Source organism: Lolium rigidum, chromosome 6, assembly GCF_022539505.1.
Source record: "Lolium rigidum isolate FL_2022 chromosome 6, APGP_CSIRO_Lrig_0.1, whole genome shotgun sequence".
NCBI classification, from domain to species: Eukaryota; Viridiplantae; Streptophyta; class Magnoliopsida; order Poales; family Poaceae; genus Lolium; species Lolium rigidum.
In genome coordinates, this window is record NC_061513.1 from 127,899,545 (window position 1) to 127,921,238 (window position 21,694).

The following is a 21,694-nucleotide window of genomic DNA, read 5'->3' on the forward strand; positions in this document are numbered from 1 at the left end:
CATGGATTAAATTGAGAGCCTGAAGGGTATTAACAGTAAACTGAGATCTAGAGACACTACAGGATAGATAAATGCATACTGAGAAAAATGTGGAGCATACTAACCCTTCTACAGTGGAAGGTGAGGAAGACATCCTGCACACAAAGAGCCAATGTTTCAGATAGTCTCCTATAGCGGAGAGAAGGTAATTTACAAATGCGTTTTAAAATATCTGATTTGGAGTGTATAGTTAAGTCACGATTTGGAGTGGTAAAATCACAAACAATAGTAATTCGACTTGAATCCAACAAAAATCCGTAAACACACAATAACCCTCAAATATTTCAGAGATCTCTTAAAGGTAAACTGATGTTCTTCGGTGCCGATGCGAGTTCTCCTTAGCCTGACATAGAGTGCGGAAAAGTTCTAAAAAACCAGAAAATAAGATCAAGAAAATCCCACCCGAGTCTCTACCTCTGTATTACATGGGCATGCACATGTGCACACACACAGACTAGCATACAAAGGCTCATAAGATTACCTTGTGAGCTTTCTGAAGTGCATTGCCACCTTTCATAAGAACACCTAGAGAAGCACCTTTTCCGGTGGCAACCATAACAGAAGTAGGAATCCATTGCTGAGGGTAGAGGTGAAGTTGCCCATTTATGATACAGCCAAGCCATTAACAAATGCAGCCACCACAACCTTGAAATAAGATGAAACAATGTGAGGTGGAAAAGGTTTTTCCAAAAGAGCTACCCTGACAGCCACCACAACCTTGAAATAATGATGTTAAGCTAGGAGCTAACAATAACTATGAAACAAAATCTTATTGGACGATTCTTAACAAAATTGTGCTTCTGATCATTATTTCAAAAACATTGTTTTGGCAAACCATTCTTTCTTACAAGACAGTATGGAAAACATTGGTATTCTTTGATGTCGTTTGAACATTGCTATTATTTCTATCCGTTTGAACATTGGAATTTTCATAGGGTGATAAGATGGAAGCGATAGCATCTGGACAAACAGCGCTGCGTGTAAACAACGAGTTGCGAACGGGCCATGTATACTACATCAGAGGTATTGGGTTCCAGCTGGCTGAAACACTGGCAAAACGATTGTTACACATATATAATTCAAATGCCAGTTCTGTTTCAGTACATGTATCATTAGTTTCTGCTGGACATATAGTACATGAAAAGAAACGCTTACCAGCCCATTAGTGGAGGATGATTCATTTAAGTTGTAGTCGGCAAACACTGTCAAGGCGGGAGGCTGCGTGGCTCTCCATATTCAGTTTGCACATGATGTTGTCAATGGCATCAGTGGCGCCCTCCTGAACTGCGAGAAGAATTGAACAGCCATGGTACTCTCCAACTGTCTGTCTCTCTTTCTCTATGCCCCGGGTCTTCTCTGTATAAACTGATGACCTGTGCGAACATGCAGGTTGTGTGATCGTTAACACGGCCTCTGTTTGTAAGATTTAATAAGAATGTTGTAGCAAGATGTTCTAGCCTTACGGTGACAAAATGGAAGAAGCAAGATACCTTTTCAGAGCTGGAAGAGCGGAATTCTTCCCAGAACCTTCTAAAGTCTGACTCCAGTTCATTTTTTCCCCTGCGGTTACAAGAGGAAGAATTACTAAGAATGGCAGTATGAAGTACAACCCGTATATCTTTCTTCATACTTCATTAAAATCCAACTGGTCTGCTGATTCAGACAAAACTAAGAACACCTAATGCAATACACCTTAACAGTACAGAAAATAATCCAATCACTTGCAAGTATCTGTCTCTTTGTCATGGTAGTATGGCATCTTAACAGTTGTACATCAGGATAGCACAGCACACTTAAGTTGGACGAGCATGAAACTAAATCTCAATCATTATCAAACAAAAAAATTTAATCAACATATGTTCCCACGGTTCCTGAGAAAATAAGAAATACAGATATATACAAATCAAGATTCATCGTGTCTGCACACTAAGCTAGAAAAAGATAGGTCAGCTGATCTATGAGAGCATTTTCGTGAATTCCAAATGCTAATTCGTGTTTCCATGATGCCTTGTAGAATCATATGAAACATACAGTACATAAGCATGGATGTGTCAAAAAGCTAGCAAAAGATAAGTCAGCTGTCAGACAACAAACAAAGTGACTACTGAGGAGCAATATCATTAACTCAATGTACCAGGTTGGCAACATATGATTTCAACAATAGAACGGCAGCGGTTAACTTAAGCCAGTCGAAAATTGATAGATAGAACAAGAGTTCAAGACTCAAATGCCATTGCAGAATCATTGTGTTAAACACTTCGCTGATAAGCTTTCCTAAGAATCACCACCGAACAAAACTTGGAACTTTTATTCATTTCGAGTAGCAGAACCAAATTCCTCAACAATATTTCAAATGAAGGACCGCATTGCTTCTTTCACTGCTTTAAGGAAGAATTCATGCATCGGAATCATATTATGTGAAAGTGTGGCACTACGCATACACACAGCAATTACCTGCAGAGGTTAAAGGTAAATCTAAAAGGTAAAAGAGAGAACTATTATATCTAACAGGTAAATCTAAACTGCACAAACCTCTGACACATGTCAGATAGTATCTTAACAAAACGTCCTGATGCTATCCCTGTTTCACATATCCCCTTACCAACAGGTTACCCAGTGGTAATTCATAGCAGCCTTAATTTAACTGAGCATGATCTAGAAGGGGTCACGGAGAATGCTAACCATCCTGTTGGAATATATCAATCTAATAGTTCAAGCTTCTTTCCAGTGGAAACACAAGCATAACTCTAGCAAGACAATTCTCACCATCTTAATGCCAGAACATAGTGGCATATAGGCACTGGCGGATCTACAGGTTGACCATACTGGTCCGTGGCCCAGTCTTCCAGAAATGCAGAAAAAAGTTACCAGGGTCAACGACCCGGCCCGTCCCAGCCAGGAGTCGTGAAACTTCTTCATACGAGCAATTTAGGTGCCCAGGTTCCTCTCACCTATGCGCTGTGTCTGCTCCACTCTTCATGTCGTTCCCCAATCTCCCCATGGCTGCTAGCTAGGTCTTCTTCCTACCCCAAAATCCCCATCTCCTAGCATCATATTTCTCAATCCCCTTCACCCGTTGGTTCAGCTTAAACACAAGTCTGTAGCTATCCCCTTCACGGTTGGCAATTTCTTGTAAGTTATGAAGTTGGAGCATCAAATCGAGGTATGCAAACAGCCAAACACGAGTTTATCTTCTCCTATCTTGTTTACAAATCATTAGTCTGATTAGGAAGCGTGTGTTCAAGATTAAACCATCAACCATAGAATTATATTATACAAAAGAAAAAGAGGAGATGCAGAAGGTCCTAATTCGACTGATGAACCTGAAGTTACGAAATAAGATGGAACCAAGATATGGTTAGATTAGAGCATTAATTGAACCATTTTATTTTACCCTGAACAGAACCATTTTTAACTAATGCCTCCGGTAGTGAAGATTTGAAGAAACTCCTTTGTTCTATGGTTACAAAATTTTCAATTTCGGCAATTGCCCCCTCCTTTGTTGGGTGTCTAGCTCCGCCACTGCATATAGGTAATGTGAACATTCCAGTCTACTAGATCTTTGAAGCCATGGAATCAATCATACTCAGACCCACGGACCTGAACACAACGCACGCGCATACGCCATGGCTGGATGGGAAATTTCGCCGGAGGAAACTGTCCGTACCTGCGCACGCCCGCGGCCGCCCCTGGCTAGAGCTTGCCCAGCCGCGCCATGGCCGAGCTCGCCTTCACCGCCAATCTAGGAGCTCGCCCGCGCCGCCCCATCGCGGAGCTTGTCGGCGCCGGCATCTCGCCGTGGTCGCCCGCGCCGGCTATGGCGTACCTCGCCCGTGCTGCCCCTAGCTGGCTCGCCCGCTCCGTGCCATGGCCGAGCTCGCCCTCGCAGCCCCTCGAGGAGCTTGCCCGCGATGCCCCGTCGCGGAGCTCGTCTGGCACCTGGCCATGGTCACCCACGCCGGCCACTTCGGAGCTTTCCCTCGCCGCCCCTGGTGGTTAGTGGAAACACGGTGGGGAATGGGGAATTGTGTGGGAGAGGGAGAGACTGGGAGTGGGAGAGAGTGTTTTTTTAGATGAACGTGAATTACTTTTTTTTTTTTTTTTTTTGAGAATATGAACGTGAATTACTTGAAAACAAAAATCTGTACTGTACCTGCAAAAACAAATCAAAATGAAGACTGAAATTAGTCCTTACTCCCCTAAACTTTAATGTATTTACACTGGATTTACATGGGATTTACAAAAAAAACTGATGTATTTGTAGTGGTATTTATCAAAAAAAAACTCATAATCTATATTGGATTTACTGAGATTTACGGAAAAAATCATGTATTTACAGTGTATTTAAGGGAAAAATCATGTATTTACAGTGGTTTTATAGTGCTATATACAGTGGTATTTATGAAAAAAACTCAACCATATTTAATAAAGCTCCCGATATTCTATGCAAAAAAAAACATGAGATCTATGTATTTTTATTTGTATATATATACAGTTTCTTTTAGCATAGGTCGGGAGTGGGAGAGACTGGGACGACGTCAGTTTGGTATATGGGTTCGTGGATGGAAGGTGGCGAGCTGCGTCGGCTTTCGGCCTGGCTCGGTTCGTTTCTTTTTTTCTTCCAGAAGATTACTTTCCTTCCGTAAAAAAAGATTACTTTCATATCTTCTGAGTTATACTACTTCTGAACATTTCGCGTGTCCGCGCCTCCGTTTCTCCCTCTACCTCTCTCCACCGCTCTGCCTCCCGCGCCGACGCTCCGCCTCCGACTCCGGCAAGATGCCGGCGCTCCGCCTCCGGCTACCGCGGCGTCCGCGCGCGGCCGAGCGGACGCTTCGACGCGGAGATCCGCTCTGGCGAGGAGCGTATCCGCCTCGGAACGTTCGACACCGTGCACGAAGCGGCGCGGTCCTACGACGTCGTCGCCTGGCGCATCGGCCGCCCGCGTCGGCAAATGAACTTCAACAACGTTTGGACGCGCGGGCAGGTGGAGATGCTCGCGCCGCCATCGCCGGCCGTCACGACCGAGAAGCGGCGGCGCGCTCGCGAGCTCGAGTAGCGGATGCGCGTCGCGGAGCAGGACGAGCGCCTCCGCCTCAAGTGGGCGCGCGCGTTCCCGGAGGATGTCGCCGCCATGGAAGCCTTCTACGCTCAGAAGAAAGAGGAGAAGGCGAAAACGGCGGCGAAGAAGAAGGCCGGCCGCGAGAAGCGCCGCGCTGAGTCGGCGGCGAGGAAGGCCGAGAGGGCGGAAAAGGCGGCGCGGAGGGCGGGGAGGGCGGAGGAGAAGAAGAGAGGCGCCGGACCGTCCACGAACATGCCCACCTCCTCCTCCTCCTTCGAGTGGACGACCACTCCGGTCTCCGACACGACTCCGGCTAGCGGATAGTCGGACTACGACTGGAGGACTCGGAGTAGATTAGTTTAGTTTAATTTAAATAAAAATGTGGGTGTTTGCCGAACTTCTAATATATTTCGTAATTTTCAGTTAAATTTTCGTAATTTATTTGATTCGTTTTGAACGATATACAATCAAACTAGCTGTTTGTGTGGCCCGCGCACGCGCTGCATTTTGGCGCGTCCGGCAGGGCAAAGTTCGGCCAAACGCGCGCCAACCGTTTACAGCGCGGCGGAAGAGAGGTTTAGCGCGCCGAATTTTTGAGCGTCTGTTGGAGATGCTCTTACCCCATGCAGAAATTTCAAACCCACTTCAACAGTAAAACAAAATATCAAATGGTTATCCCTGCATAGTAAAACCAAACCTCCATAGCAAATGAGGTATTTAACGTATGCCAAATCAAAAAAACCCTCAATGCTTCACCATGCTCACCCTTAGAGAAAAACAACATATTTTTGTGAAGCTCAAACTTCGTTAAACTGAGATTAACACACTGAATAAATTTGCAAGTGACTAAATTTAGTTTTCAGATAACAATTTGTTTACACAAAATATCAAATGAACAACAGGCAACAGGCAACATAGTGCCTCCCTTATTTATGCAGCTTGCAACAATGCGCAGTATATCCCCTTCGTTGTACTCGGACAGTAATATTCTGCAATACAAAAAATAATTAAATAAACTCAAAACCAAAAACCTGAAAATTGTAAGTACGGGCATTGTTGCAGGTCAAAGGATGAAAGAAAAACGCCATGATACTTCACAAATATTGTCAGAGAAATCGTATCAGAGTTATGCGGGCATGAAATGAAAAGGAATGTACTATTTTACTGTGCCAACTGTAGCAACGAGATATAATGAGTGCCCTAAAGTTATGAACATATTAGAATAATCAAGAAAGCATGGTTGAAGGACAGTAGCTTAGAGGACACTAATACTTCACAAAATAATGGGTACCTTAATATAACATACATTTAAGAAGAATGGTTGAACTGGTTGAAGGACACTAGATTAGAGGACCTACCCAAGCATCCAACTGACAACAAGCCTTACACAAGAGCATCGACAGTAACTTGCATAGAGTACCATCGGTATGATATCAAGCCCGAGCATAATTGTGATACATCACTGTTACAAGAGATTTATAGTGTCTCTGTGATGATTTGACTTATATATAAGTATAAATACAGGTAGGACCAGAAACTATGTACCCACCTAGAAATCTATTTTCAAAATTTCATATATGATATTTGAATTATATATGTGTATTGAGAAATATAATTTGACGACCCGTGGCAACGCACGGGCATTTGTACTAGTAATACTATGAAATAAACTGAAGTTGATCATCCGATGCCGGGCTATTACTAACAATGTAGGTAGTCTGAAGTCAATGTCCTAGATTAAGGTATTAATATTTGGATACGATGCATTTTTTATTTGTATGATATCTTTACTTGCCCATAAACACATCAACATAGTACATTCTTTCTTTGAAAACTTGGCACAAATCAGGATATTTCTCCTTGAGGGAACGACCAACATCAGATATCATTCCACCCGTCCCAATTCCGCCAATGAATATATCCACCTTCGGTTGCAAATCCTCCTAGAATTTTGGCCCAGTAGCCATCTCATAATGTACGTGACTGCAAATTGGGCAAGCAGGTTAGACAAAGCTTGAGTGCATATATAGGGTGACATGTGCAGCTGTCTCTCCTTGTTACCTTTGGGTTGGCAGGGTTGTCAAACTGCTCGAGCATGTACGAGTTAGGTGTCTAGTTCAAAATCTGTAAGAGGACGACTTCGAATCCACAAGCTTTGAGCAGAACTCTCTGCATGTTCATGGACGTGTAAGAGGAGATGAAACCGAGACTGATGCCTATGTTCCCGCTCGTCACTGAAACCAAAACACTTTGAGCAGAGAACACGAATTAATATTGTTAATCCCCTCTTAATAATTATGGTGTAAACTTTTCTGAGAAGAAAACACTTGAACAATATGAGTGTGTAACTGTGTATATGCAGACATACGATGAAAAAGAAGATGTGGTGAATCACCTTTCTAGCTATCAAGCCATTCGTACGTGTCGAATATCATGTTGATTGTTGATTCCTATCCTGAAAGAAACATAGACAGGATGCACGTTTACTTAGTGGGCATTTTCATCAAGGAAAGGTAATGAAAACATTGACAAAACAGGAGGAAGATTACAGTTGATGCAACTTGTCCTTGGCGTTGCAGCAGCGTGCCATTGTCTCGAGCTTGTCCGCCATGCAGTCCAATGTGACCTCCTAGTATTATCATGGAAACTACATTTTTTTGTGGTGGCAAGGATTATCATGGAGATTCCTTGTATTAGTCTCAAACCTCCTTTCGTGTAACCGGGCTATTTCCAGAGGACACAAAAAGGTATGAGAAACCCCAAAAGGGTTCAAAACAAACATAAGAAAAAAGGGGACGAAATGGCACAATGCACTAACTAAATTTCTTTCGCACATGCTCCCACCCGAGCCTATCGATGGTCTAACTATATAGGAAGCTTGCATACTCCATAGCAGCGGTTTGTCGTGGATCTGTTGGCTCCAGTTTTTGTTATCCTGGCTTAGTGCACAATTGCCTCATCCAATAATTGCATATCCAAACCTTGTGGACAACTGACAATGATTTGATTGACCAACTGGCATAGCCAACATTAAGAACTATAGAAATAAAACCAAATCACTTCTCTAATTATTTTAGCTATCTCACAAATTAAATATCTATGAATGGATAAGTCTACAACCACAAATGCCGGATTAAGAAAATTTGAATCAGAAAAGAACTGCAAATATAAAACCCAAGCACTTCATTAAGATTATTGAGCAATCTAAAGAAACGGATAAAATGGCCAATATTTCTTTTGCAGCTACACATCCCTCTTTCTCAAAGTAAGCATGCTTCTTATATTAGATTATCAGAACAAAAGAAAAGAAGTATGTTGTTGTTATAATTCTTCCTTTAGGGTAGGGAAGTTAATATGTAACAATTATCATTTCACCAAAAAAAAGTAGCAATTGGTTTTCTCAGAGGTTTTTTGCAAGAACATAGAACTATACATTTACAATTAAGTAACATATAGTGTACGATACCGTTGGTTGATAAATATATCATTGATTATTTAAAAAGGCCCCTTTAATTGAAATCTTGAATCAATGAACATAAAGCTACATTTGCAATTGTAAATGTTTAACTAAAATAAAGATAACATTATTACAACCTCAGGTTTGTGAGCTAGATATTGTCTTCAAACCTTTCATTCGACATAAACAATAAAACAATGCATATTTAACCAAAATTTGGCCTGCGCTAAAGTAATGAAGGTACCTGATGAGCACCATGCTGTTGTGGATCCATGCAAACAATTAGCTTCAACTTATGCAAAGTATTATATGAATATATCTGCACATTTCTTTGAAATAAAGTGAAGTTACTAATAAGATAAAACAATTATGATTAATTCATGTTGTGTACAAGTAAACCATTTTGAGGAATATTCACTCAGTCTTGAGTATATTTTACCACAAAAACTATTTCATGTTGTATACAACTAAACTGCTTTAGGTGAATCAACGAACCAAGGTGCACATGGTGAGAACTTCTGAGTTTAAATATTGCAAGAGACCAACAGAGCTGTGATTGTGCCAAAGGGAATCAGCACCGAAGCCTGGTTCCTATTTTAAAAAAGTACTCTGAAAATAGGTTGCACAGGTGCAGCCATGAGCAGTCGATTAGCACTCACCTTCTTTGTGGGAAACGTCCAGCCTCTCACTTGCAGGCGACGAGGACACGACTTCGGGGTCGATGAGATGGAAGAGGAAGACGGGACGGTGCCAGGTGTGGACAGAAGGAGCTTCCACCCAACCCGCCCGCGGAGACAGTGTGGAGCACGTCGGGGCAGAAGCCGGAGGCGGTGTCGAGCTATCGTGCGTTGTCCCCGAAGTCGCTGCCGTCGTTCTCGCTGAAGCCATGGATCGCGGGAGGTGTCCACCAACTTCTCGCCGGAAAACGATCCATCGATGAAGGCCAAAAACCTGACCTACTCCCGCTCGGCGCCGATCCCGCCGAGTAAGGGACGGTGCGACCAAGTCCGTCGACTCGGCATCCTTGCGTGGAGTTGCTAGGGGAATCAGCATGAACCAGTGCGCGAGGTCAGAGGATGAGGGAGGACTAAGGAAGTTATCAGTAGAACCTGACGCCCGAAGAGCGGAAAACAATCCTTGCGTTTATTAGAGATTCCCGTGATTGTGCATAGAGGAAAAGCAGAAGTTATTTATTTCCCGTGATTCTGGCGATTCTTTGGTTATTGGTACATAATTTACTTCCATAATGGATCTATTTTGAAAGATTTTGACGTGCAAGGCAGCGGCCTATCCGACGGTTATGATTCTTCTTATGTTTACAGTTTGTTATTAACGGTCCGGATGATCCCGATCTTTGACATCAAACATTTTTGACGACGTACCAACTCACATATAATAGTAAAGATCTTGCATGCTCTCCGTTACTAGTAGATGCTCTGGCCAAGTAGATGCTTTTAACTCCAAGAGGGAGTACTTATGCTCGATAGTGGGTTCATGCCTGCATTGACACCTGGGACAGTGACAGAAAGTTCTAAGGTTGTGTTGTGCTATTGCCACTAGGGATAAAACATTAGTGCTATGTTCAAGGATGTAGTCACTACTTACATTACGCACCATACTTAATGCAATTGTCTGTTGCTTTGCAACTTAATACTGGAGGGGGTTCGGATGATAACCTGAAGGTGGATTTTTTAGGCATAGATGCAGTTGGATGGTGGTCTATGTACTTTTTCGTAATGCCCAATTAAATCTCACTATACTCATCATGATATGTATGTGCATTGTCATGCTCTCTTTATTTGTCAATTGCCCAACTGTAATTTGTTCACCCAACATGTCTGTTCGTCTTATGGGAGAGACACCTCTAGTGAACCGTGGACCCCGGTCCAATTCTCTTTACTCGAAATACAATCTACTCGCAATACTTGTTTTACTGTTTTCTCTCGCAAACAATCATCTTCCACACAATACGGTTAATCTTTTGTTACAGACAAGCCGGTGAGATTGACAACCTCACTCGTTTCGTTGGGGCAAAGTACTTTGGTTGTGTTGTGCGGGTTCCACGTTGGCGCCGGAATCTCCGGTGTTGCGCCGCACTACATCCCGCCGCCATCAACCTTCAACGTGCTTCTTGGCTCCTCCTGGTTCGATAAACCTTGGTTTCTTTCCGAGGGAAAACTTGCTGCTGTGCGCATCATACCTTCCTCTTGGGGTTGCCCAACGAACGTGTGAAATACACGCCATCAAGCTCTTTTTCTGGCGCCGTTGCCGGGGAGATCAAGACACGATGCAAGGGGAGTCTCCACTTCTCAATCTCTTTACTTTGTTTTTGTCTTGCTTAGTTTTATTTACTACTTTGTTTGCTGCACTAAATCAAAATACAAAAAAATTAGTTGCTAGTTTTACTTTATTTGCTATCTTGTTTGCTATATCAAAAACACAAAAAAAATTAGTTACTTGCATTTACTTCATCTAGTTTACTTTATAGTCTTGCACTCTATATTAAAAAATACAAATTTTTTTTTTCAGTTACTTTTGTTACCATGTCTAGCTCTGAACCTGTTACTTCTTCGCCTGAAGAATTAGTCTTCACTTTTAAACAAGGGGATGAGGAGAGTTTTAAGGATGCTTGGTCTAGAATTTTTACTTCTTATCGTAAAACTGAACCTCAAATGACTCTAAGTTTGCTCCTTAGTAATTTTTATTTTGGTCTTATGGTTCGCTATAGATATGCTTTGGATACTTTAGTGGGAGGAGATTTCCTTCATTGCAATGGGGATCAAGCTTTTAATGCCATAAAGAAGTTGGTTGCATCATATGATTCAGCTAATAACTTTGATTCGAGTCCTCACTAGCATATATAGTAGATTAAATACTCTGGAGATAAGTACATCTCGCTTGAATGATAACTATTGCCACGTTCGTAATCGTCTTGAACAAGTTTTAGTGAACTCCAAACTCTCATTGTGGGATCCTCGTTGTTAAAATTGTTATCGGTGATCGAACCCTCCATGCCCTACTCGTGATATTATGTATGAATTTTGCCTTATGCCTGAAAGTATTTATAAATCTTTGAAACTTTGAGAAGTTGAGGAAGGAGGAGAAGAGATAACTCTCATTGATAACTCTACTATAATCCCTAAAGGAATAGCCGCAGGTGTGCATACAACTATTTGTGGAAGAACAATATCTATTGATTATCTTGTTGTTGAAACAGGAAAACTCACACTCGGAAGATCCCTGCTGAAACTATTGGGAGCAGTCATTGATGTTGGAGAAGGCACTTTGAAATTCACCTCTATACCGGGAGAAACTCATATATTTCCTAAACCAAAGGGAAAGAAAAACTCATATATTTCCTAAACCAAAGGGAAAGAAAAACAATAAGAAAGGTAAGGGTAAAGCCCAAGGTAATGTTGACATTTCATCTCTTGATAATACTTGATACACACTTTCTGCGCCTAGCTGAAAGGCGTTAAAGAAAAGCGCTTATGGGAGACAACCCATGTTTTTACCTACAGTACTTTGTTTTTATTTTGTGTCTTGGAAGTTGTTTACTACTGTAGCAACCTCTCCTTATCTTAGTTTTGAGTTTTGTTGTGCCAAGTTAAGCCGTTGATAGAAAAGTAAGTACTAGATTTGGATTACTGCGCAGTTCCAGATTTCTTTGCTGGCACGAATCTGGGTCCACCTCCCTGTAGGTAGCTCAGAAAATTACGCCAATTTACGAGCATGATCCTCAGATATGTACGCAACTTTCATTCAATTTGAGCATTTTCGTTTGAGCAAGTCTGGTGCCATTTTAAAATTCGTCAATACGAACTGTTCTGTTTTGACAGATTCTGCCTTTTATTTCGCATTGCCTCTTTCGCTATGTTGGATGAATTTCTTTGATCCACTAATGTCCAGTAGCATTATGCAATGTCCAGAAGTGTTAAGAATGATTGTGTCACCTCTGAATATGTCAATTTATATTGTGCACTAACCCTCTAATGAGTTGTTTCGAGTTTGGTGTGGAGGAAGTTTTCAAGGATCAAGAGAGGAGTATGATGCAACATGATCAAGGAGAGTGAAAGCTATAAGCTTGGGGATGCACCCGGTGGTTCACCCCAGCATATATCAAGAAGACTCAAGCGTCTAAGCTTGGGGATGCCCAAGGCATCCCCTTCTTCATCGACAACATTATCAGGTTCCTCCCCTGAAACTATATTTTTATTCCATCACATCTTATGTGCTTTTTCTTGGAGCGTCGGTTTGTTTTTGTTTTTGTTTTGTTTAAATAAAATGGATCCTAGCATTCACTTTATGGGAGAGATACACGCTCCGCTGTAGCATATGGACAAGTATGTCCTTGGTTTCTACTCATAGTATTCATGGCGAAGTTTCTACTTCGTTAAATTGTTATATGGTTGGAATTGGAAAATGATACATGTAGTAATTGCTATAAATGTCTTGGGTAATGTGATACTTGGCAGTTGTTGTGCTCATGTTTAAGCTCTTGCATCATATGCTTTGCACCCATTAATGAAGAAATACATAGAGCATGCTAAAATTTGGTTTGCATATTTGGTTTCTCCAAGGTCTAGATAATTTCTAGTTTTGAGTTTGAACAACAAGGAAGACGGTGTAGAGTCTTATAATGTTTTCAATATGTCTTTTATGTGAGTTTTGCTGCACCGGTTCATCATTGTGTTTGTTTCAAATAAGCCTTGCTAGCCTAAACCTTGTATCGAGAGGGAATACTTCTCATGCATCCAAAATACTTGAGCCAACCACTATGCCATTTGTGTCCACCATACCTACCTACTACATGGTATTTTCCCGCCATTCCAAAGTAAATTGCTTGAGTGCTACCTTTAAAATTCCATCATTCACCTTTGCAATATATAGCTCATGGGACAAATAGCTTAAAAAACTATTGTGGTATTGAATATGTAATTATGCACTTTATCTCTTATTAAGTTGCTTGTTGTGCGATAACCATGTTTATCGGGAACGCCATCAACTCATTGTTGAATTTCATGTGAGTTGCTATGCATGTTCGTCTTGTCCGAAGTAAGGGCGATCTACACCGAGTTGAATGGTTTGAGCATGCATATTGTGAGAGAAGAACATTGGGCCGCTAACTAAAGCCATGATTCATGGTGGAAGTTTCAGTTTTGGACAAATATCCTCAAATCTCTAATGAGAAAAGAATTAATTGTTGTCAAATGCTTAAAGCATTAAAAGAGGAGTCCATTATCTCGTTGTCTATGTTGTCCCGGTATGGATGTCTAAGTTGAGAATAATCAAAAGCGAGAAATCCAAATGCGAGCTTTCTCCTTAGACCTTTGTACATGCGGCATAGAGGTACCCCTTTGTGAAACTTGGTTAAAGCATATGTATTGCGGTGATAATCCAGGTAGTCCAAGCTAATTAGGACAAGGTGCGGGCACTATTGGTACACTATGCATGAGGCTTGCAACTTATAAGATATAATTTACATGATGCATATGCTTTATTACTACCGTTGACAAAATTGTTTCATGTTTTCAAAATCAAAGCTCTAGCACAAATATAGCAATCGATGCTTTTCCTCTATGAGGACCATTCTTTTACTTTCAATGTTGAGTTAGTTCACCTATTTCTCTCCACCTCAAGAAGCAAACACTTGTGTGAACTGTGCATTGATTCCTACATACTTGCTTATTGCACTTATTATATTACTCTATGTTGACAATATCCATGAGATATACATGTTACAAGTTGAAAGCAACCGCTGAAACTTAATCTTCTTTTGTGTTGCTTCAATACCTTTACTTTGAATTATTGCTTTATGAGTTAACTCTTATGCAAGACTTATTGATGCTTGTCTTGAAGTGCTATTCATGAAAAGTCTTTGCTTTATGATTCACTTGTTTACTCATGTCATACACATTGTTTTGATCGCTGCATTCACTACATATGCTTTACAAATAGTATGATCAAGATTATGATGGCATGTCACTCCGGAAATTATCTTTGTTATCGTTTTACTCGCTCGGGACGAGCGAGAACTAAGCTTGGGGATGCTGATACGTCTCCGACGTATCGATAATTTCTTGTGTTCCATGCCACATTATTGATGTTATCTACATGTTTTATGCACACTTTATGTCATATTCGTGCATTTTACGGAACTAACCTATTAACAAGATGCCGAAGTGCCGATTCTTCGTTTTCTAGCTGTTTTTGGTTTCAGAAATCCTAGTAAAGAAATATTCTCGGAATTGGACGAAATAAAAGCCCGGGGGCCTATTTTCTCACGAAGCTTCCGGAAGACCGAAGACGAGACGAAGAGGGGCCACGGGGTGGCCAAACCCTAGGGCGGCGCGGCCCCACCCCCGGCCGCGCCGGCCTATGGTGTGGGCCCCCCGTGCCGCCTCTTGACTTGCCCTTCCGCCTACTTAAAGCCTCCGTGACGAAACCCCCGATGCCGAGAGCCACGATACGGAAAACCTTGCGAGACGCCGCCGCCGCCGATCCCATCTCGGGGGATCCGGGAGATCGCCTCCGGCACCCTGCCGGAGAGGGGAATCATCTCCCGGAGGACTCTACACCGCCATGGTCGCCTCCGGAGTGATGAGTGAGTAGTCTACCCCTGGACTATGGGTCCATAGCAGTAGCTAGATGGTTGTCTTCTCCCCATTATGCTATCATTGTCGGATCTTGTGAGCTGCCTATCATGATCAAGATCATCTATATGTAATTCTATATGTTGCGTTTGTTGGGATCCGATGAATAGAGAATACTTGTTATGTTGATTATCAAAGTTATGCTTATGTGTTATTTATGATCTTGCATGCTCTCAGTTACTAGTAGATGCTGCGGCCAAGTAGATGCTTTTAACTCCAAGAGGGAGTACTTATGCTCGATAGTGGGTTCATGCCTGCATTGACACCGGGACGATGACGAGAAAGTTCTAAGGTTGTGTTGTGCTTGTTGCCACTAGGGATAAAACATTAGTGCTATGTTCAAGGATGTAGTCACTAGTTACATTACGCACCATACTTAATGCAATTGTCTCGTTGCTTTGCAACTTAATACTGGAGGGGTTCGGATGATAACTTCGAAGGTGGACTTTTTAGGCATAGATGCGGTTGGATGGCGGTCTATGTACTTTGTCGTAATGCCCAATTAAATCTCACTATACTCATCATGATATGTATGTGCATTGTCATGCTCTCTTTATTTGTCAATTGCCCAAGCTGTAATTTGTTCACCCAACATGCTTGTTCGTCTTATGGGAGAGACACCTCTAGTGAGCTGTGGACCCCGGTCCAATTCTCTTTCTTGAAATACAATCTCTTGCAATACTTGTTTTACTCGTTTTCTCCGCAAACAATCATCTTCCACACAATACGGTTAATCCTTTGTTACGGCAAGCCGGTGAGATTGACAACCTCACTCGTTTCGTTGGGGCAAAGTACTTTGGTTGTGTTGTGCGGGTTCCACGTTGGCGCCGGAATCTCTCGGTGTTGCGCCGCACTACATCCCGCCGCCATCAACCTTCAACGTGCTTCTTGGCTCCTCCTGGTTCGATAAACCTTGGTTTCTTTCTGAGGGAAAACTTGCTGCTGTGCGCATCATACCTTCCTCTTGGGGTTGCCAACGAACGTGTGAAATACACGCCATCAGCGGCACATGATGGAACTCGCAGCCATCGAAGAAGCCGGCCAGCTGCTGGACATGGAAGCGGTATGAGGCCATGTTGGCGTCCTTCGCGTCCCAGTCGCCGGATGCTTGCTATATGACCAAGTCGGAGTCGCCGAAGCAAAGAATGCGACGCACGCCTATCTCCTTGGCCAGCTTCAGCCCATGGATGAGCGCCTCCTACTCCGCCACATTGTTGGATGCGGCGAAGTGGATCTGCAGGACGTAGTCCAGCCGATCTCCCTTGAGGGAGGTGACGACGATGCCGGCTCCCAAGCCGTTTCGCATCTTTGAGCCGTCGAAGTATAGCTTCCAGTGTGTAGAATCAGGCACAGGCGGCAAGTATTGCATCTCGGCCCAGTCGACGAAGAAGTCCGCAAGGATCTGCGACTTGATGGCCGTGCGCGGCTCGTAGATGATGGTGTGGGCGGCTAGCTCCAGGGCCCACTTGGCAACCCGGCCATTGGTGTCTTTGCTGCCGATGATTTCCGCCAAGGGTGTTGTGGCCACCACCTTGATGGGGTGCTCCTGGAAGTAGTGCTTGAGCTTCTTGGCCGCCATGTATACGCCGTAGGTGACCTTCTGGTAGTGGGGGTAGTTTTGCTTCGACCGGGACAGCACCTCACTGAGGTAGTAGACTGGGCGTTGGACCGACTGCTCCTTGCCGGCCTCCTTGCCGGCTTCCTTGCGCTCCACCACCAGGACGACGCTAACCACACGATTGGTGGCAGCGATGTATAACAACATCGGCTCCATTGAAGCGGGCGATGCGAGGATGGGCGCGGTCGAGAGCACGCGCTTCAAGTCACGGAAAGCTTCATCCGCCTGCGGTGACCAGATGAATTTGTCCGATTTTTTCAACAACTGGTACAGGGGCAGTGCCTTCTCCCCCAGCCGGCTGACGAAGCGGCTCAAGGAGGCCATGCATCCGGTGAACTTCTGGACGTCCTTGAGGCACTGCGGCAGTTCCATCTTCTCAATGGCACTGATCTTCTCCGGGTTGGCTTCGATTCCTCGGCGAGAGACGAGGTAGCCCAGGAGTTGGCCGGTTGGCACGCCGAACGTGCACTTGGACGGGTTGAGCTTCATCCGGAATCTTCGCAGATTGGTGAAGGTTTCTCTCAGGTCATCAAGGAGGGTAGGCATCTCCTTAGTTTTTACAACGACATCATCCACATATGCGTGAACATTTCTGCCGATTTGATCCTGCAAACACTTTTGCATGCACCTTTGGTAGGTGGCGCCTGCATTTTTCAAGCCGAATGGCATAGTCGTGTAGCAATAAGCCCCATACGGGGTAATGAACGAAGTCTTTATTTGATCAGCCGGATTCAAAGGAATCCGGTGGTAGCCCGAATAGGCCTCTAAAAAAGACAACAATTCACAGCCGGCGATCGAGTCTATGACTTGATCTATGCGCGGCGGGGGAAGGGGTCCTTCGGGCACGCCTTGTTGAGGCTGGTGTAGTCGATACACATGCGCCGAGAGCCGTTCTTCTTCAAAACCGGGACCGGGTTCGCCGGCCCGGTCCGGATGCAGCACTTCCATGATGAAGCCGGCTTGCTAGGAGCCGGCGATTTCTTCACCGATGGCCTTCCTTCGTTCTTTGGCGAAGCGCTCGAGGGGCTGCTTCACCGGCTTGGCTTCGGGCCCGACGTGGAGGTGGTGCTCGGACAACTCCCTCGGCACACCCGGCATGTCCCTTGGAGACCATGCAAAGATGTCCCGATTCTCACGGAGGAAGGCTGGTGAGCTCGCCTTCCTATTTGTTGCTCAAGCCGGCACCGATGGTGACGTACTTGTCCGGCTGCGCCGGGTCGAGCGAGGATCTTCTTGGTGTTGTCGACCGGCTGGAAGTGAGTCGTCCCAGCCGGGTTGCCTACAGCCGGCATGTCCGCTCTGCGCGGCCTTAGCCGGGCGACGGCGTCATGGATGAGTCGCTTCTCGGTGGCGATGACCGGCGTACGGGCCATCTTGGAGCTCGCGTGGCGCAGTCCATGGAGCGGCGGTAGTCGCCGGCTACGGTGATGACCCCCTTGGGCCGAGGTAGCTTCATCTTCGGGTACCCATAGTGGGGCACCGCCATGAACTTGGTCGGGGCTGGCACTGCCCGAGAGCGCGTGGTAGGGACCGACGAGGTCCACCACCTCGAACTCGATCCTTTCGGTGCGGAAGTGATCCGGCTTCCCGAACATCACCTCCAGCGTGATCCGGCCGATCGGCTGGCAGCAGTGGCCTGGCACGATGCCGTGGAAGACGGTGGGGGTGGGGCGCAACTCGGCCTCCTGTATGCCCAACTTGCGGGCGGTGTCGCGGTAGAGGATGTTGATGCTGCTGCCCCCATCGATGAGGACGAGCGAGAAGCGCACGCTGCGCCGGGTTGTGCCGATGGTGGGGTTGAGGACCATGGCGTAGCTGCCCGGCTTCGGCAGGACAGCCGGTGTGTCGCGGCGATCAAAAGTGATGGCCTGCTCTGACCAGTTTAGGGACTGGGGGACCGGCGGTATGACCGCGTTGACCTCGAGGGAACGGCTCTGCTGGCTCGTCTTGTCTTCGGGCTCGGAGGTGAAGATGATGTAGGTAGCATCCTCAGGCAGGTACCTGCCATGGTTCACTTGGTTAGCCTCGTGGTGCTCGAGGTTGGCGTTCTCTGCGCCGGCTTGGACACCCGGCCTGCCGGCTGGTGGAGGCGGGGGTGGAGGCGGGAGCGGTTCGCCGCTTGTCAGTCGCTTCATGAAGTGGCAGTCGCGGGTGGTGTGGTTGAAGGGGTTCTTGCCGCTGTGGTACTTGCACGGCGAGTCGAGCATCTGCTCGAAGGTGTACTTCGGCTTCCAGGGCCGGTCTTGCTTCTGGCGCCGGCTGCCGCCAGCCGCCGCGTGGTCCGACACGGCTGCCACATGAGCGGAACCGTACCGGCGGTCCGGCTGGTCGCTGTGCCGCTTGCCACGGTAGTTGTCCCACCGGCTGCCATGCGAGCCGCCCTCGGCCGGCTTGTGCTCGGCCGGCTTGTTGTTGTCCCGCCTGGCGGGGGCCGGCGAAATTTCAGCCGGAGCCTTGCCGGCTTCCTCAGCCAGCGCGTACTTGTCGGCGATGGCCATCAAGGCGGCCATCGACTTGGGGTCGCTGCGGCGTAGCTTGTGGCACAGCATGGTGTTGGGCTGACAGCCTCCCATGAAGAAGCTGATGGCCTGGATCTCGTGCACGCCCTCGCAGGAGTTGCGCATTTCGCACCCGCACGTCAGGTACGCGCGATCCGTCTCGTCCGGGCCCTGCTTGCACATCTCTAGTTGCTGGGGGCCACCCGGCCGGCGATAGGTGCCGGTGAAGTTGCTGACGAAAGCATCTTCGAAGTCCAGCCAGCCGTTTATGCTGCCGGCTGGCAGGTTGTTGAGCCAGGTGCGGGCGGAGCCGAGCAGCATCAAGGGCGAGTAGCGCATGGCCCAGCGTTTGTTGCCTCTAGCGATGCCGACTGCGGTGGAGTAGTCCAGCAGCCAGTCCTCCGGCTTGGCGGTGCCATCGTACTTGGGGGTGTCGCGCGGAAGCTGGAAGCCGTCGATCATGGGCTCGTTGAGGATGTGCGGCCCGAAGCACTTTGGGCCGGCTGGCCCTTCTTCTTCCGCGATGCGGGATTCGACCAGCCGGTCGAGGCGTTCTCGGGCGTCGGTTGGCTCGATGCGCGGGCCCAGCCGGGATCGTGCCGGCTGGCGCGCGCCGCTTGCTTCTGGAGCCGGCCGGTGCTGGCGGCGGGGCTCGGAGTCTTGCTCATGGTTCCGGTTTGGTGGAGGCCGGCTGCGGCTGCTGCTGCCGCTCGGCTGGTGGCTCGGCCGGCTTGAGTCGGCGTGCGTGGCCCGGGAGTCACGGTGCCGGCTTGGTGCCGGGGAGGCGGACTCGGCCGTGTCCCCGACACCTTCCCCGGCGTTGCTGCGGCACCACGAGCGTGAGAAGCTGCGGGAGCGTTGGCGTACTCGGGGTCCTTCGACCGTCGATTGGCAGCCTTCAGCAGCTCAGTCACCCGCGCAGTCTGGCGGCGTAACTCTTCGCCTTCGAGGCGGTGCAGCTCTTCTGCGGCGGCTTCGGCCGCGAGCATGTTCTTGTCGGGGGTGTTGTAGAGGGGCAGCTCTGTTGACGGAGCCGGCGCTTCCACGCCATCGCGGTCGAGCTCGGCTCCTAGGTCGCGGCCCCTGCGGCGGATTTGGCCGGCTCGGCTCGGACCGTCGCCGCCTGGAGTGAGGCCGTGGGCGCGGTTGTACTCGCGCTGGGTGATGTCCCACTGGCGCTTGGCAGCGGCCAGTTCTTCGGTCTGCTTGAGGAGGAGCTGGCGGTGCGCCTCCAAATCCGCCTCGATGGCGGTGGCGTCACCGCCAGTCGTGAGCGGGGTGCTCAGTTTCGCCCGGACTTCTTCCAGCCGGGATGGTGGTGGCGGCGGCCTTGGGCCCGAGCCGGCCGCGCCGGCCGCGGCGGTACGCTCTAGGTCCGGTCCACGGACGCGCGTGGACTTGGTGGGCTGCTCGTCGCCGGTTGCCATGACTTGCACGATGCAGGGGTCGGCGAGGGCGCTGCTGATGCCGGCTCCTGGAGGAGGGCTTGCGCAGCGCGGCACCTCGCCGCGGGTAGCGCGGCGGTGCGACGGTAGCGACGTAGATGTCGTGGCCGCCGAAGGAGATGACGCTGCCGCCTGCGGGGAAGGGCATGTCGGCGAAACAGCCAACGTTGTCGGCCGACGCGGTCGAGGGAGCCGAATCTCCGGATCAAGCCTCGAGCGACCCGCTCGCCGGTGGTGATGGTGAGGCCCGTCCGGATGAAGACACCGGCCGCGGACGCTGAAGGCCCCACGGTGGGCGCCAAATGTCGTGGTATCGTCACGGCATATGCCATAGGATGGCTAATCGAAGGTGGTTCCTAGATGGTCTCACGGTGGTATCCGGATGCGGGTATGGGCACGAGCGACACGGCGACGTACCCAGGTTCGAGGCCCTCCAATGGAGGTGACACCTCTACTCCTGCTATGAGTGTATATGGTAATCACACAGTACAATGGTGCTCCTTGAGCTGTATCCGGCTGCTCGGGGAGGCTAAGGTAGACGAAGGTCTCTCTCCCTGAGTAGCGCTATGACTAGAATGAAGTGAGAATGATCGATCGTCCCCCGCACGAGGGGGGTCGCCCAGCTTATATAGGCGCTGGCACTTTGAAGCCCCTATAGTCTAGTGACCGGCTTGGCCGGCTCCGGCTTCCGCTCCTTCCCGAGGCGTTGACGTCATGGAGCCGTTTAGGCGTAGTGGCCTGTCTTGTCCGCCTGCGGGGGTCAGCGGCATGGCGAGGAGGTGTCTCTGTCGCCATCATGTCCTGTAGCCGGTACGGACCGACGTACACCATGATGGCCTGTCCGCCGCATGGCACTATTGCTCTACAGTGCCCCGCGCTTTACGGGAGGTGAGGTCAGCGTGGACCTTTGAACCCGGACCAC

The 21,694-nt window shown here is 47.4% G+C and overlaps 1 long non-coding RNA gene across 1 annotated transcript; it reads right to left on the reverse strand.

Moving 5' to 3' along the window:
• Window positions 1–239: 239 nt before the first annotated feature.
• Window positions 240–2,511, reverse strand: LOC124662022. The gene is made up of 3 exons (XR_006990354.1): window positions 1,530–2,511; window positions 1,195–1,412; window positions 240–684 (listed from the first exon to the last, which is right to left on the reverse strand). It is a non-coding gene; the product is annotated as an uncharacterized LOC124662022 (long non-coding RNA).
• Between the last annotated feature and the right edge of the window lie 19,183 nt (window positions 2,512–21,694).